The sequence below is a fragment of the Ambystoma mexicanum genome, chromosome 2p (assembly GCF_040938575.1).
Source record: "Ambystoma mexicanum isolate Mex_15411 chromosome 2p, UKY_AmexF1_1, whole genome shotgun sequence".
Lineage (NCBI taxonomy): Eukaryota > Metazoa > Chordata > Amphibia > Caudata > Ambystomatidae > Ambystoma > Ambystoma mexicanum.
The window spans coordinates 1,243,390,948-1,243,409,089 of NC_090923.1; the positions used below are offsets into that span (position 1 = coordinate 1,243,390,948).

Below are 18,142 nucleotides of genomic sequence, written 5' to 3' on the forward strand. Positions count from 1 at the left end.
AACTTGCTCAATATAGTTAAAGCATCTGCCTATGTAATCTTATATGCCCAATTACAGGGGTGTGATACAGCCCTTCTGCTTTAATCAAATAAACAGTTAAATTTGCAAAAGGTATGAAAGGGAGTGGAGCTGGGACAAATCATTGCCAACAGCCATTATCTGCTGCCCCCTTCATGTGGTTACCTTTTGCTATCTATTTTGACTTGCACCCAAGTGCCATTGTGTCATTCGGGCGACAGAACAAAAACAGATATCCTAGATGGAAAAATGCTTTTTCCACGAGCAATGGATTCCGTCTCTGAAAAACAGAATTCTTCCATGAAAAACCAATTAATGCCATACAAAAAAAACAAGAACCGGAAAACACATATGCCATAATCTGTATACAACATGCAGAGAGGCAAGAATGGGAGAACTCACAAGCCCCCCTAAAGTAGGCATATTCTAGACTAAGTGGCGAGAGAGAGAGATGATGCCTGGGCTGGGTAGACAATCAAATCTCTGGGAAAGAGGAACACATGTAATCCCACACAAGACTAAATGGCAGAATGAGTTTGTGGGTCTAGCACCACAGGCAGACTCAGAGATGGTCTTAAGAAGCGCAAGAAGGGTATCAAAGAACCCTAGGACAAGACCCATGCAGCAGAAGACTTTGTTTAGGATGTTCTAGCACCAGAGAGGATGTCCAAGATGGGCCTAAAAGAAAAGGGCACCTGCTGGCAGTGCTCGGCCCCACATTGAATGGGAATGCAATAAGGCGACAGATGGTTGGCGCAAAGTGGTGCGATGAATAAGCATTGTGATTGGAATACCCACAGAAGTAGATGTCGGGCTGGCCTAGTTGTGCTCCACCTACTCTCTGGAACCAGAACGGAAAGAAAACGTCAAATGAACTTTGAGAGGAGTCAAATCCGCCCAACACGTCATAGTGATACAGTTGAAAAGAAATCACAAACTTAATGCGGCAACAGGGTTGGTGGATCTTTTGTGATTGGCAATTATGGGGTGCAAGGCCACTCTAAAGGAAGATCACATGCACACATTCAGTGAGATGTGGTGACGCTCTATTGAGTTATATGGAGAGTAGAGACTTTGAGAGGGCCTTAACAGGTGATTAAGTGAGGCAGTTGACCTACACCCCTACCATTATTGCTTCCATCCCTTCTCTTCCCTCCAAACCAAGATACTCTGTAGTCTTGTTGGTTCTTTTTTTGTCCATTTGGATTTTGTTCCCTTTCTGATTAGATGACAGTGAAGTATTAACATGCATTTAGGAAAGCGTGTGCTATAAGGACAATGTTTTGTCAAAGGGGAGATGTTAAAATTATACTTTATCTTAATCTTTAAATAATAAAATATTTTTTTTAAAAGATAGATTGTTAAAATTGTTGAGACCTGGTAACGTCTAGCAAACAGCAATAACAGATGCTTGTCACAAGCCTGAACAGCGTTCAGAAACAATGCACACCAGGATAGATAATAGCTCGCTGAATCAGCAGAACCAATGGAAGCCGACATTATGACTTGAGGCTGAAAATCTACTCAGTAAGTATGGGAGGAAAAATAAACTGTCACCTGGAAGCCAAGGGAGCAAAGCCCAGGAAGGCAATGTTCCCAAGCAACCTCTACAGAAGGGACTACATGTAGTCTGTGTGACTTGCTGAGAGTACTTCAGGGTGGCCAAACCCTGATCACACATTTCGTAAACTAGAAGACTTGGACGTAGGATCATGGCCCTTTACTAGGCTAAGATCTGAACTTCCTTCTCACTTTCCTGTGTTTTTGCCTTGGACCTTCTCAGGGGCGTTGCTAGTGGGGAGTTGAGGGGGCTATAGCCCCGGGTCTTTTGGTTGTAGCCCCGGATAGAAGCGCAGCGTGAGCGTTATCTACAAGATGGCGGCAACGTGCTAGGGCTTTAAAATAGGTTGTAGAATCCAGTAAAGTAATAGATCAGTGTGAGATGGGCATCCGCTGAGAGCTGTCTACATAAATATCAATGGGAGTCCGCTGAACAAAATCACTGCCACAGATTATCCGTGGGGAGATGTGTAAAAGGGAAGCGGCCAGACGCATATTATAGGGCGAGGCTAGTTGCCCTATACTTAAGGGTAAACCTATCATCCTTTGGACAATTCTCTATGAACCTCATTGCAAGTTTGGTGGTGCGATAGAAAAAGTGGCAGTAATTCCGTTCCTGACACTTTTTTGGTAGTAACAGAATTGCCACTACATTTACCACACCACATACAGTTTGGCCTGGACGTGAAGGATTTACTTGCAGAATGATGCTGGCGATGAAGCCTCTACTTTAACTCCAGGGAGTCCTATGGACTCCAAGAACGTGGACTAACACTGCCATACCACCACTCAGAATCCTGTGATAAATCCATGAGATTGAGTTGCTTTCACGATAATCAATTTTGACGGCAGTTTGGCACATTTACCCCTGGTTTACTGACAAAGTCGGAACGAGGACTAGTTCTTATACCTTTTGACGCATAGGATAGAGCAGCATGATATTTTCCAAAAGTACTGTTTGTCCCGGCCCAGGCCCAAAACTGAAAACTCTGGTGCAAATCCATGTTAGGGTTTAATTAAAATTAGCAAAGAGCGGGTTGTCCCAGGCACACAGCGATGTATGTAAAGCTCCCATGATACACTACTAGAGCCAAGGCTAGAGCCAAGGCTTTGCATTTCTGAAAATCCACCATATTGAAAGTCTCAATATATATATATATATATAGTCACTGAACAAACTTTGATAAAGGGACGTTATGGTTAGGTTGCAGTAATAAAAACCTATGAAATTCAATGGAAAACCATTAAAGGGATGTTAGGGTTACAAGTAAAACCGAAAAACCTCAGAAAATCACCAGGTATGGTAAACTAAGCAACCATAACTTGCGCCACCCCTGTGCACTGCTAAGACTAACAGCCAGGACATCAAAGAGGACATCACAAATGTAATTGATGACATCACTGATGACATCACATATCTGGGCCACTTGTTTTTGTTTACTGACATGATTAGGCTAGATTTTTGTTTTTACTGACAATGAGAATTTCCAAAGTTTAAAAGATGCTATATATCTACACATTAACCTTTTTTTTTTATATGTTCTTAAATTACTTTCCTTAGGGTCTGGTCTCAGCTGATGCTGCGCATACATGGGGCAGTAAGGAGGCCTCAAACACACAATTTATTTGTATATTTATAAATGAAGATAAACTTTCATGTTATTGACATTTTCTGGTGATGCTGTTTCTTTCTTCCTTACTTTAATTCCCCTGTATGTGCCTCTGATTTGTATGCATTGTGGGTCTTCATATGTATTGTTTGTGCTAGCACAAGTGTATAGTAAGTATTGAATTGTTAGCTAGTTTTTACATGTTTAACATTACTCAAAACTTTGATAAGGTAACATTCATTATTTTACTATCCAAAATGACAAGATTATAAATATTGTACTTTTATGGTGAATGCTGCAGCCATTGCCTATGTTTTATGTATAATTAGGTTCCTGTATTAACAACACTCCAATATAATGTTTTGTTTAGATGTGTACATTCTTTAATAGATTAAGTAGGTCATGATAGGTCTCCCGATCACCCCTGCCATCCTGTTACCAGCATTATGTTATCTTATGTTAAAGGTACTTATATATGGCACCGTCACCAACGGAATTGGTCCCCAGGCGCTCTGGCGGATCTGTAAACAGGAAGGAGGGAGGATAGGGTTAGTCGGGAGGAGGGGAGTAGGAGAGTGGGAGAGGTGGTGTGCTGTTGGCAGCTTCATCTCGGTATACACTAAGTGCTGGGCTTTGGTGCAAGTATCGGATCGGGCGAGGCCTCGTGTGCTGTAGGTGCTGTTTATGTGTTGTTAATGCGGTGTGGTAAAGTGCATGCAAATTGCTGAGAGAGACATGGTTGTGTGAGTTTTGTGTGTGTTGAGTATGCAGAAAATTGAGGGTTGGTTTAGTGGGGTCTGTATCCTGATTCAGATACTTCTGGTTCCGTTTGAGCTGTATCCCTGTGGGTGGGGTTGTTGTTGGTTCCTTATGGGCCACCTCGCTGTGGTGGAGCTGCGCTGATCCAGCTGTATCATAGTGAGCATTTTATGGAATGATCAGGTGTGTCTGAACCTTTTCTTCTGGTGTGGAACTGGGCTGGTACTATCTATTCTCTTGTTATCTAATGTGACCCTGGTCAGTTGAAGCTTTGAATGGTTTAGGGTCAGAGTACTGTCGATGAGGTGTCCTAGTGCATCCGTCTTGGTCAGCCTGTGTATTCAGTCATTAGTTTCCTCCTATCATGACTATCTTTCAGTTAGTTCTTTGGTTTTCTGTGGGGTGACTTCCTTAGAGCTATTGGCCCTCATTCCGAGTTTGGAGGTAAGTTCCGTCCATTACCGGCATTGGCGCAAAAAGCGCATCCGAGCTGGCAATGGACTGCTAAAAGCACACTATTACGAGTTCACGGGCACGAGCTTTGCGCCATGCCGGTAATGACCGTAGTGCCATGGCGCAAAAATGCCCGAAAAACCGCCCACTGGCATAAACCGCACCGTAGCGAACACTACCGCCATGGAGCAACGCGGCATTAGCGGTGACCGTAAATAGCTGTCACTGTTATTTATGATCACCGTTAGAATGCGGAACCGGAAATAGCGTCATCGCACAGGAACTGGAAGGAGCACAGCGGCCATCTTTAAAAACACAATCCATTGCCATCCTCACCAGACAGGACCCCTGGCACACTGTTGACATACCGGAAAGTTACCACCACTACCGAGGAATGCCCAACGCGCCAAAGAAGGGAGCTGCCTGCCACCGAAAGGAGCAGTTCAGCCCTGACAAACTGCAAATGCTAGTGGATACCCTCCACGAGCATGCTGAAACTGTTTTCAGCAACGACATGCGGAGGGTGGCGGTGCTTAAAAAAAAAGACATCTGGGCACTAGTGGTGCAGAAGGTGAGCGCTGTGGGCAACACCCCCCGCACCACAAAGGATTGCCGCAAAAGGTGGGACGACCTGCGGCTGAGGGTGCGGAGCATCCTCTCTGCAAATATAAGCCAGGCCTTGGAGACTGGAGGAGGCCCAGGTTCGCCCATGAAACTCATGCTGTGGGAGGAGACATGTGCGGCCATGATAGGCTCCGAATCCATTGAAGGGGTCGGAGAAATGGAGTGTGGTGCAACGTCATCTGCTGATGGAGGTGAGTGTCCAAAGTCAATACTGCCAACGCAAATGTCATGAAAGTCACTGCTAAGGAGTCACGGCATGGTCAGCCACACCCCCCCCCTGTAAATCATGCCGAAGCAAGTGAGACCCAAGCTAGTGCCAGGTGCAAGGCCGTAACCTATATGACACATACCACACAAAGTGGCCCATTCCATGAGGCACACAGGGCAGTTGATGTAAACAGTGTGCATGTTAGACAGCACAGTACCCAGCCAACATGAGTGACACAAACATATGCTTGCATTTACCACCCAAGTATTGAATTATGTGCCGTTCCCTACCCAAATGCCGATAACCCACAAATATCTGAATGTGCTATTGTAGCCATGTATAAAGGCTGGCTCACAAATCATCACTCATGCCGTCCCTCTCTTCCACCCCCAGAGGCAGTGAGCATGACAGCGAGGAGCAGGAGAGCAACCGTCCCAGCACTTCCAGGGGCCAAGGCAGGGGCCGCTGTCTCCCAGCAAGGAAGACAACACCTGGACGCACACCACCGGCTCCAGCAAGGCCCATGGAGGGTGTACCACCCCGCCCCTCCCTGCACTGGCTGCAGACACATGCCCAATGCCGCGGTCTGAGGAGTCGAGTGTGGCTGGGCAGGTGGCAGCCACGGCCATCCTCGAAGTTGCCGACAGCCCCAATTCCATCTGTGGAGCGACTGAGAAGGACACATTTGAAGTCGTGCACACCCCTGAAGCCTACTCTAACTCCCATGTCCCCTTTAGTGACTCGGGTGAGTCCGACACACCTGAGCTAACTGGCCAAGGACCAACACCTGGACATGCCAGTCCTGTGCCCAGTTCCCTTGAGGAAGCGCCGCCAGGACATGTCAGCCCGATCCCAGAAGGGCCACAACATCATCCGCAGATGCACAGCGGGCTGAGCAGCTCACAGCCCTGATCACAGATTTTATGCAGGACAATCGGCAGGCCAGGGAGGAGTGGCGGGATGAATAAGGGCACTGGGCCAGGTAATAACGGACAGCACCATCCGGTTCTGTGAGGTCCTCGGCCGCATAGCCGATGCTCTGGAGGCTGCACATCCTGCCCAACAGCCCCATCATGAGGACACCTCTTCAGCATGCTCCTATACCCAGACCAGCCCGCTCCGTTGGTAACTACGTACGCTGCGCCGCCAGGACATGCCTCCCCCTGGCTCCGGGAGCGCACAGTGACATTACTGCCATCCACATGTGGGCTATGTAGACACTATGGGACTAGTGTGGGGTTGTTGTGGTGGGAGGGGCAGGAGGGTGAGGGTGTGTTGGGGAGTTGTGGTGGGACAGGGAGGGGGGAGGGTGGTGGAGGGTTTGTTTATCACGTTGAAATTTTCACTTTAAATACACCGGTTGTTCATCTAAAAAAAAAACAGAGTGGACATTCATCATTGCGCATGTGTCATTTAATATTGCACAGTGCATAGTGTACTTGTATCCCCACCCCCAGTGCCTGATGTCCTGACATCCTCACACCCTCTGCTGACTTGTGTGCAGGAAATATTGTCCAATTAATGATTGCCGCACGGCACGTCCCTCCTGTGCATCGGCACCGTAATGCTGTCCTGCCACTTCTTCCTCCTCCTCCCCTTCATCATCATCAGGTGGTAGCAGTTCCATGTCAGGGGGCAGGGGCACGTTCCGACGGATGCACATATTGTGCAGCATTAGACATGCCATGGTTATCTTGGACACCTTCTCATGGCTGTAGATGAGTGCCCCACCCGACCGGCTGTGGCAACAAAATCGTGCCTTCAACAGGCCAACGGTCTGCTCAATCACCACACACGTACGGGTATGGGAACGATTGTAGTCCTCCTCGTGCCTGTTCTGTGGGTTTCGGACAGGGGTCATGAGCCACGGCTTCAAGGGATAGCCACCATCACCTGCATGAGAGAGGAATGAAGGTAAGTGTTCGTACATTCATGGCGGACAACTGTACTAGTCTTACATGGCAGCAGGTGATTTCTGCCCATACGCACATGTCCCTGGATGCATTGACCCCATTTCTGGCCCCGCTATGTGCCCTGTGCAATGGAATGATGGAGGGGGGAGCATCTACAAGATGGATTATGGTTCCTTGTTGCACGTGGATCGTATATGCATGCTGCAGTGTTGGAGTAAAATCATTGATGTGTTGTGTTCTGTGAGATTTGGTAGTAGGGAGTGTTGGCTGTAGTCAGTAGCATATTTGTCATTCTGCACTGATCAGTACCATGGTGACTTGCAGCACTCCTATGGGTGTGCGGAACCAGTGACACGCTGTGGTATCCCTGTTAGGCTCACTTCAATGCACTCCCAGGGATGACTGTCCTGTGTGGTGATATGCTGGAGGCAGCGACATGGTGCATATGCAGTGCATAGTGCAGGATGCCCTTACGGTGTGAGAGGGCCGCCGATGAGTGGTGCATGTGTTGTATGATGTGGCCTGGTTACCTGTTAGTCATGTAGTGTTAGGTGTCGGCCTTACTTCATCACTGTGGGATTTGGTAGTCATGTGCCGTTTCACTTGCTTTGGGGCACAGTGTTCATTGATGTGCACATCGTGCACTGGCGTCAACATTTCGACCCAGGTGGAGTATGCATCTCCCCTCCCCCCTTCCCACCCAGGTGGGGTATGCAGGCACCCACCTCACAACCCCGATGCACTGCCATGGCCCAGTCAGGCAACTCACCAAGCAGCCAGGCACGTCGTCCAGCATGTGGCTCCATATAGCGTGGTAGCGTGGAGTTCCGCAGGAACAAAGAGTCATGAGTTGATCGGATATCGGGCACAGCAATGTGTGATGCTCTTGGTGACGTTGCATACCATCTGCACGTTAATGGAGCAGTATTGCTTGCGGTTGCGATACACCAACTCCGTTGCATTAAGGACCACCAACTCCACGTGGGTGCAGTTGAGGGCACCTATACAATTTGGCATGCCTGCCAGTGCATGGAAGGCAACTTTTGTATTGAATATCTCCTGTGGAGTCCGTGGTAGGGATATGTAGTCCCTTGTGTGCTTGAGGAGGGCATCCAGCACTTGGTTCAGTATCTGGGAAAATAAGGGTTGTGATATGGCATGCATGTGCCCCACTGTGTGCTGGTAGGTGCCTGTGGCAAGGAAGTGGAGCACAGACACTACCTTCAGTAGAGGGGGGATGGCTGTGCGTCTTTCTAAGAGGCTCACTATGTCGTCATGTATCAGGTCGACTATGGGGGTGATGGTGTCACGGTCAAGCCGATACAGGGTGTGGATCTGCTCTGGTGTTAGGTTGAAGGGGGTGGCTCTGATGCGAGGGATTGGGGGCTGCCGGCGTAGTAACAGTGGCTGCACTGGTGGGACATGCTGGGCCTGTCTCACCCTCCTTCTCCTCCTGTGTCTCCTCTGTGGTGGGGGCTGTGGTTGTTGTTGTTGTTGTTGTTGCTTTGCAAGCAGGGCCTCCAGCTCCAGTAACTACTAATGGTATCATCTTGGTGTGGGAGGGGGTGTGGTGTGTGGGTGTGCTCCTTTTGTTCTGTGCCAGACTCCATTGCCTCCACCTGTGCTGATTGTGTGCACCTGTGGCTCTTGGAAACACTGCTCAGGGTTCTTAACACCTTCTCGGAGATGCCGGTATTTACTCCATGCTGGTAAGGTACTTTTCGGGCTTCAGTAGGCCGTTATTTGCATGTCCGCATGGCTTGTAATCAGCTCCGGTTTACGGCATGCCGGTAATGCCGGCATGGTGTGTCACGCGCACGCGCCTGGACCGCTATTTACGGCATCGTAAATTACGATGCCGTAAATAGCGGTCTGGTTGGTCAGAATAGCCCGTTGCGGTAAGCGATGCCGGTAATCCTTTACCGGCATCGTTTTTACCTTACCTCCAACCTCGGGAGGACCCCCATTGTTTGTTTGTAGTTTGTGTGTGATGGCGCATTGTGCTTCCTGCTGTTATCTTGATGAGCGTTATGTAATGTGGGTGCTTATTGCGTTTCTCACCCTCTGGGTTGGAGGTAATGGTACAGAGTTCCCTATTCCCTTGCTATCTGCCGTGATTTGGTCTGTTGGGAATGGCTATTGTTTATAAATTATAAATGCAACCCCTCGTAGGGACTTTTCATCAAAATTAATTTCATATGTGATTTCATCAATGACATTTATGATGTCATCTTCGATGTCCTGGGTGTTGTTTTAGCAGTGCAAGATGGTAGTGTGAGTTATGGTTGTTTAGCTTACCCTAACTGGCACATTTCTGAGGTCTTTTGGTTTCACTTGTAACCATAACTTCCCGTTAACAAGTTTTTTAAGTGAATTTCAGGGGTTTTTACCAGTGCATGCTAATTTCCTAAAACTTACTACTATTATACTTACCCCAATATTGCAACATTGGTGTCCAATTTACAAAGTACCCCCTTAAAACTCTGCCATTTCTCAACTTTTAGCATGATCTTTAATACTTCTATACACCTTTTGCAACTTATTCCACTGTTTTTGCATCCAGCAACGTTTCATAAACATCTGACGTCATCGAGGACCTTCCAGACAGAGTCACATGACCGCATGCACGTGCGCAGCATGGTGAGGTGTTCGCGAACACGTCTGCACTTCACGATCAGGCTGTGCTTCGCGGACAGTTCGGGACTGCATTTTCTGCTGATCTAGGAACTTTCAAGCTCAGAATTGTCCCATTGCGCAGCTCCTGCACCTATTCTTACTCATTATCCATTACAAATCTAGCACACAGCACCTACTTGGAGGAATATTAGCAAAACTTTATCTTAGAAATTGCATCAGCTATTGCCCTCCCTCCTCCTCAAGAGCCACCACCAGCTGGGGGACCTACACAACAAAAAAAGCGCAGTACTTCCAAAGACAATAAAGAGGACCAGGAAGATGAGGTAGAGGAAGTGCGTACCTCTAATACCAAGAGAGAATCATGGGTGTGGCAGTTTTTTACCACTGTTGGGAATGTACCTAAGGCTAAAGCTACCAAAGTGAAATGGACTGAGTGTTGTACTCAGTCGCAAACTACCTGGACCATACTCCTACGGAACCACCTCCATGCGCCGCCACACCCAATCTAACCACTGCAATGCTCTCAGAAAGGCTGTTCCTTTCTTAGCAAGTAGTAGGTTGTCTTCGTCCACCTCATCTTCCTCAACCAGTACTGTAACCACACAGCCTACATCTGTTGGACGCACAGTCTCACCAGCTACCTTGCAAGCAATAAGTGTCACACCCCTTCGGAAGCGCTGGTTGCTTTGGTGCCGCTGGACCAGAAAGGAAGCGGCATCCATCTTTTCACCCAAGATGGCGGCTCCAACGTTTGGTTGCAGTCTAGTTGTTGTGCATCCGCACGGCAACCTGACTCCTCCCTCTCACTCGAACGCCGCATATCAGTCCTGTTTGACAACAAGCAGACGCGTTGCTACTCCAGCATTACAACGCTACGTACGTTCGGACCTAGGCTGTGTCTATCTGTCCTTACAGTACTATTGTGTTCATTAACTTCCTCTTCTGTTTCCCGTTCTAGCTATCAGTATCCTCATGTAATAGGATAGGAACCGCTGTACTGCCTTCAGCAGATCGAGCAGTATCTCTTTCAAGGGGCCCTTCCGGCATTTCTCGGACATCCGAACCAGAACTTCTCTCTGTTTCTTTCAAGGTACAGGGACCGGGCAGGGTACTCTGTTTTCTATCTGTCGAAGAGTTTAGATCTAAATCTATTTTCTCATTTCTCAAAGCCAAAACCTCACTTGCGTAAAACAGAGATATACATTGCTCAACCACAGTTCAGCAGGCTATCCGATTCCTCTAACAGGTATTTCTTTAGCCGAGACCCACCTACATCTGATTCCAATATCTCTGTCCCATATTCAAACCTCCTCTTCTGTTTAGTGAATCCCGCCGAAAGCTGAATCTCCGGTCTTTGGCATTACCATAGCCCAACCGCCACAGGTGCTAGCTCCATTCTACTTCCCTCTAGTATTGAATTCTCTGTTGAAGTGATTTACCCATTTCCTTTGTGTAACGTGTCTCTTTCGGTTTTCTGACATAGACTACACGATACTTCCTACCATGAGGTGCCACAACTAGAAGACATCGGAGGGCTGACGAGGGAGCTGAAGCACAGGGTTTTTTTCCCATTCGAGGGTTTCCCTGGGAGCTTTCTTCTTTTCCTGGGCTTTTGCCACGGGAAGGAAGGGAGAGCCCAGTGGAATTCATTTTCAACTACTTCCTAACTGGTATTCGGTTGCAAGTAGATTCAAGAGGCCTTCATTATGGGTGAGTCCACTTTAAAGATTTTGTTCCTTGTCATCACCACTGAAGTTTATTGTTCACCTTCAGAATTTGATAGTTGTTTGACAGTTAGCAATGACCAAAAAAAGAAACCTTTCAGGACAGTGGTGTGACAGGGAGTGAAACCTTGGCTCGCTTCTCAATTAAGGAAAATCAAGATGGATCCGGCCCAACAGCAACAACTGCTGACTGCGGTTCAGTCTTTAACCGCTGAGGTTCAATCTCTGAAACAGGAGAACGCTATCCTCCGCCAACATGTGGGGAGAGCTCCTAGTTGCTCAGAGCTACCCCCGGGACCTATTACTGGAGGTCTCTATGACGGCGACCCTCATAGACTGAAAGCTTTCATAGAAGCCTGCACGGTACAATTTTCATTCAAGGCAGCCTTCTTTCACAGTGATCGGGATAAGGTTGGTCACATGATATCTAATTTAACCGGACCAGCCTTAGCTTGGGCTACACCCTTAGTCACAAACAATAATCCCTTATTGGATTCTTACCCAGCCTTTCTTAATAGCCTTAGGAGTATGTTCAATAGACAAGAAATCACTGTTTCCTTTCAAGAACAACTTTTGGACTTTAAGCAAGGGTCACAGGCTTTATTGTCCTATATCACTAGGTTCAAACAGTTGGCCGCAGGTACTTCCTGGGCAGATGATGCCCTCATTACTCTCTTTAGAAGAGGCCTTACTGAAGAGTTGAAGGATGAAGTGTCTTGTGTACCTCGCCCCCCAATCTTGCAGAACTAATCTCTATGGTAATGCAAATGGTTTACCGCATACAGGAAAGACATAGAGAGTGTCGTTGACCCAGGAATTCAAGATCTACCTCTGACTTTGCCCCCATTCAAGCAAGGGCTTCTGTCGAGGAACCGATGCAGATAGGAACTACCCGAGGATGTCTTACTCCTGAAGAACTAACAGACGTTGGCAAAACAACCTTTGTATGTATTGGGGGGCTAAGGAGCACTCAGTTCAGAACTGTCCGGTTATTCCAGTGAAGAAGTCGGGAAACGCTCGTTCTCTACCGTCAGGGGAACCACGGATAGGGAATTAGAGAACGGTTCCTCACGGTTACTTATGCCTTCTCAAGTTGCTGAAATTCCTGATTTGTCAATGGTAGTTCTACACATTACTCTTCAGTGGGATACCGTCGACCCCATAGATGTATCCGCCTTGATTGACAGTGGTGCTGCTGGCAACTTTATAGATCTGCAGTGGGCTCACCAAGTGGGAATTCCATCTTCTTTAAAGACACTAGCCATTCCAGTAGAATCAGTAGATGGTAGTCCATTGGTTTCTGGACATATCACCAGACAAACTCAACCTCTTCTGTTGAGAATTGCTTCCCACCACGAATCCATCACATTCGACATTATTCGGACCGCCCATTATCCAATAATACTTGGTTTACCTTGGCTCCGGATGCATAATCCGTACATAAACTGGACGGCAGGAACCATCTTTATGGGTTCTGAATATTGTACCACACATTGTCTCTCGAACAGAGCTCTAGGATTTCATTCTGGTCCTTCTGCGCAAGACCCTAGGTCGAAGCCCACAATGCTGATTTTAATTCAGGGCATTCCTGAGATTTATCAACCCATTAATTCAGTGTTTTCAAACACAGAATATGCTGAACTCCCACCACACCGGAGGGATGATTGCCCTATCGAATTGATACCAGATGCTCCTATCCCATTTGGGCGCATGTATATCTTGTCCTCCCAGGAAAAGGAAGTCCTAAAGGAATACCTGCAAAAGAAATATAGCAGAGTCCACTTCTCCAGCGGGAGCTTCTTTATTTTTTGTTCCAAAGAAGGATACAAGAGAACTTCGACCTTGCATAGACTATCGTGGATTGAATAAGATCACAATCGCCGATAGGTATCCGATGCCCTTGATCCCGGACATTATAGAAGCGGTTCGAGGATCCACTATCTTTACTAAACTGGATCTCCGCGGAGCTTACCACCTTATCCGTATCCGAGCTGGCGACGAATGGAAGACGGCATTCCGAACTCCATTCGGGCATTTTGAATATCGAGTGATGCCTTTTGGCCTCTCCAATGCCCCCGCCGTCTTCCAGCGTTTTATGGACCACATTTTCTCCGATCTCCTTCTCCATTCGGTGATCATTTATTTAGACGATATTCTAATTTTCTCTCTATCCTATTCTCAACACACTCGACATGTCCTAGAGGTTCTCCAAAGACTTTCCAATAACCACCTGTACTGTAACTTGGATAAATGTGAATTTCACAAGGATAAGGTGGCATACCTCGGTTACATTCTTTCCAAACACGGAACTTCCATGGATCCCCGAAAGGTCTCTGCTATAACCGAATGGGTTACTCCCAGAAGCGTCAAGGATCTACAGAGATTTCTCGGGTTCGCTAACTTTTACCGGTGCTTCATTCCCAACTACTCGGAAGAGATCTTACCTTTGACCGCGCTTCTGAAGAAAGGAGTGCAGTTCCTTTGGTCAGATGAGGCTCAACTGGCCTTTGATAAGCTCAAGATGCACTTCGTCTCTGGTCCGATCCTTATTTCCCATGATCAAACTAAGAGGTTTATCGTGGAATCGGACGCTTCCCACCTTGCATTAGGAGCCGTTCTTTTACAGGAGAACCAACAGGGAATTGAATGTCCAAAACACTCTCACCCTCCGAAAGAAAATATACTGTCCTCGAAAAGGAGCTATTGGCTATCAAGCGTGCCTTTGAGGAATGGCGGCATTTACTACTTGGTGCCCGTCATGCTGTCCAAGTCCGGACAGACCATAGTAACCTTCGAGCTCTCCAGTATGCACAGACTCGAAATAGTAGACAAGCCCGGTGGGCACATTTCTTTTCCCCTTATGATATAACTTTCACCTTCATACCTGGCAGAGTAAACTTGAAGGCCGACGCCTTATCAAGAAAAGATTCCACCTTATCTCATCCCTTCAGGTCAGAGCCATTATTTCCAAGGGCTCGCTTTCTGCAGGTAGTGACAACCTTTCTACAGTCTGTAGTGGAGGCGACAGCCTTGTTTCTTAGACATAAACCCACAGCACTGGATGATTTGAAGCTAGTTATGTTCCAGGGTTGTGCTTACCGGGAAAAACTACTGTTCTTACCATCAGAAGATCTGAGGAGAGTGGTGTTGCAACTGTGCCATGACGCACGTCTCGCAGGACACCGTGGAATTGCCAATACCAGAGAACTGGTACAACGTCATTTTTGGTGGCCAGAATGGACTAAGGATATCCGGGACTATGTCTCGGCTTGTTCGATTTGTCTACAAACTAAATCTCCACGCACAGCTCCCCTGGGTCTCCTTTCTAAGATGCCTGTTCCAGTTTGTCCTTGGCAATTCATTTCTAACGACTTTGTGGTTGACCTAACAGTTTCCGAGGATTGTACCGCAATTATGGTGGTCTTGGACTACTTTACAAAGTTGGCCCTTTTCATTCCACCTCCCCAGGTACCCACGGCGGCTCAAATGGCAAGAATTTTCATCTCCCGAATCTTCTCCCTTCATGGACACCCGGAAACCATAGTATCGGATGGAGGGTCCCAGTACACCTCTCGATACTGGCGTCAGATCTGTTCTTATCTAAAGATCAAAAGGGCCCTGAGCTCCGGATTCCACCCGCAGACTAATGGCCAGACAGAACGTCTCAATCAGACGTTGGAGGGATACTTATGCTGCTACATTTCGGCTTCCCAAGACAATTGGTGCTAGTTGTTGCCCTTAGCTGAATTCGCCTATAATAACTCAAGACATTCTGCTCTGCAAACCAGCCCATTCCGGTGTTCTTACAGATTTCATCTGATCTGTCTTCCTGTGGGTTTCTCCTCTCCATCTAAATTTCCAGATGTCAATAGTCTGCTCCTCAGCATACAAGAGTTTCAACGTTCCACTTGTGCCTCCCTTCTTTCCGCACAAGAACGCGTCAAGATCTCTGCAGATCGTCGCCGCTCCCCGGCTCCGCTGCTGGTCCCAGGGGATTCTGTATGGTTGGCATCTCGCTTCTTACCCCGCCATCTGGTGCCGTCTAAATTGTCACCAAAATACTTTGGTCCTTTCCCTATTCTCCAGAAAGTGGGTTCTGCTGCCTTTCGGCTTCAGCTCCCTGCCTCATGGTCCCGGATCCATCCTGTCTTTAATGTCTCCCAACTAAGGAAGGACGTGGTGGACCATTATGCTAGAAGCCGAGGTTCCCGACCTCCTCCTCTCTCTACTCCTTCGGGTCCTGAATATGAGGTGGCTGGTATTTTTGACTCCAGAATTTATCGGGGTCGTCTACAGTATCTGGTAGACTGGCGTGGTTATTCACCCGCTGACCGTTCTTGGGAGCCTGCATTTGCTGTGCATGCACCTCATTTGATTCAGCGCTTCTATCGTTTTCATCCTGGTAAACCGGGTGCCCTGGCCCTTCGGAGGGGGCATACTGTCACGCCCCTTAGGAAGCGCTGGTCGCTTTGGTGCCGCTGGACCAGAAAGTACGCAGCGTCCATCTTTTCATCCAAGATGGCGGCTCCAACGTTTGGTTGCAGTCTAGTTGTTGTGCATCCGCACGGCAACCTGACTCCTCCCTCTCACTCGAACGCCGCATATCAGTCCCGTTTGACAACAAGCGGACCCGTTGCTACTCCAGCATTACAATGCTACGTAAATTCGGACCTAGGCTGTGTCTATTTGTCCTTACAGTACTATTGTGTTCATTAACTTCCTCTTCTGTTTCCCGTTCTAGCTATCCGTATCCTCATGTAATAGGATAGGAACCGCTGTACTGCCTTCAGCAGATCGAGCGGTATCTCTTTCAAGGGGCCCTTCCGGCATTTCTCAGCCATCCGAACCAGAAGTTCCCTCTGTTTCTTTCAAGGTACAGGGTACTCTGTTTTCTATCTGTTCGAAGAGTTTAGATCTAAATCTATTTTCTCCTTTCTCAAAGCTAAAACCTCACTTGCGTAAAACAGAGATATATGTTGCTGAACCACAGTTCAGCAGGCTATCCGATTCCTCTAACAGGTATTTCTTTAGCCGAGACCCACCTACATCTGATTCCAATATTTCTGTCCCATATTCAAACCTCCTCTTCTGTTTAGTGAATCCCGCCGAAAGCTGAATATCCGGTCTTTGGCATTACCATATCCCAACCGCCACAGGTGCTAGCTCCATTCTACTTCCCTCTAGTATTGAATTCTCTGTTGAAGTGAATTACCCATTTCCTTTGTCTAACGTGTCTCTTTCGTTTTTCTGACATAGGCTACACGATACTTCCTACCTTGAGGTGCCACAACTAGAAGACATCAGAGGGCTGACGAGGGAGCTGAAGCACAGGGTTTTCTTCCCACTCGAGGGTTTCCCTGGGAGCTTTCTTCTTTTCCTGGGCTTTTGCCACAGGAAGGAAGGGAGAGCCCAGTGGAATTCATTTTCAACTACTTCCTAACTGGTATTCGGTTGCAAGTAGATTCAAGAGGCCTTCATTACGGGTGAGTCCACTTTAAAGATTTCGTTCCTTGTCATCACCACTGAAGTTTATTGTTCACCTTCAGAATTTGATAGTTGTTTGACAATAAGAGGCTGTTGATCCATATCTTTTAAAGACAACAGTCCGCTGTATATACTGCAACACACCACTCTGCAGGGGGGAGGAATTTCGAAGTGCTTTTGAAGTTTTATCAAGGAGCATGAGAAACACTGCCCCCTACCTTAGATGTAGCACACGCGCAACATCTTCCCCTGTCCACCTGCCCATCCATATTAGTGCTTGGTTCCGTTCTAACCTCACCTGCAAAAAAAAAAAGAAAAAAAAAAATAATAAAAAGTTTCCTTTAGGAACCACCTTTCACAGTTAAAAAATTGAACTAAAAAACAAAATCTTATAGACTCCATCTACTTTACATTTCTCAGTAAAGTAATGTAGTGATAAGCAGTGCCCGCACCTCCCTGGGATCCAGCCCTTTGTGCAAAGTAAATCACTCCTAATTACCTTCCCACACAAATAAGGTTTAAGACGCACGATGATCTCAGTCTGGAAAAAGCCAATCACACAGAATATATGATGCTTGCATTTATTATCTACAGTGGCTAATGAAAACTAAGCAGCAATTTATAATAATGTGGAAATAGAAAGTGCAAGCTATATAATGCCAATTATCAATCACAGATGAATATGCAATTATTTGGTCTTAAGCTCCTAATGAAATGTAGATGAAGGTACGATCTGATCACACCCAGGACCCTCGCCGCTACAGGTGCCCGGCACTCCTCAGAAGAGGAGGGGAGGACTGGCCAAGCCCCCACAGTCCTACACCAGAGCGGGGATGTGATGTTAGGAGTCTCGGCCCTGATAGTGCACAGCTGGTCGTCCAGGCACTGTTCTTCTTGATACGCGCGTCTTTCCAACAGCCCAGGATGAGTCCCCCCTTCCCTGGTCCAAGTATAGTTCTCTTATTAGGAGCTGCACGTCAATCATCATGACGTGTCAGCTCTTCGAGAAGCTTCTAGGCTCTCCCTTCCCGGCAGTAAACATGTTTTTTGCTTGGAAAGTTACAAGACTGGAAACAGCCAGTCTTGGCTCCCAGGCTTCGGGCACTGTGTTTTGAAAAGATCAGACATTCTTGCCAGTGTCTTTGCCCTTTA

At 47.3% G+C, this 18,142-nt stretch overlaps 1 protein-coding gene across 1 annotated transcript in view; it reads left to right on the top strand.

Annotated features, from left to right (window-relative positions):
- LOC138567390 (actin, cytoskeletal 3-like) overlaps positions 1–18,142 on the top strand; it is a 510,127-nt gene that overhangs the window by 396,361 nt on the left and 95,624 nt on the right. The window lies entirely within an intron of this gene.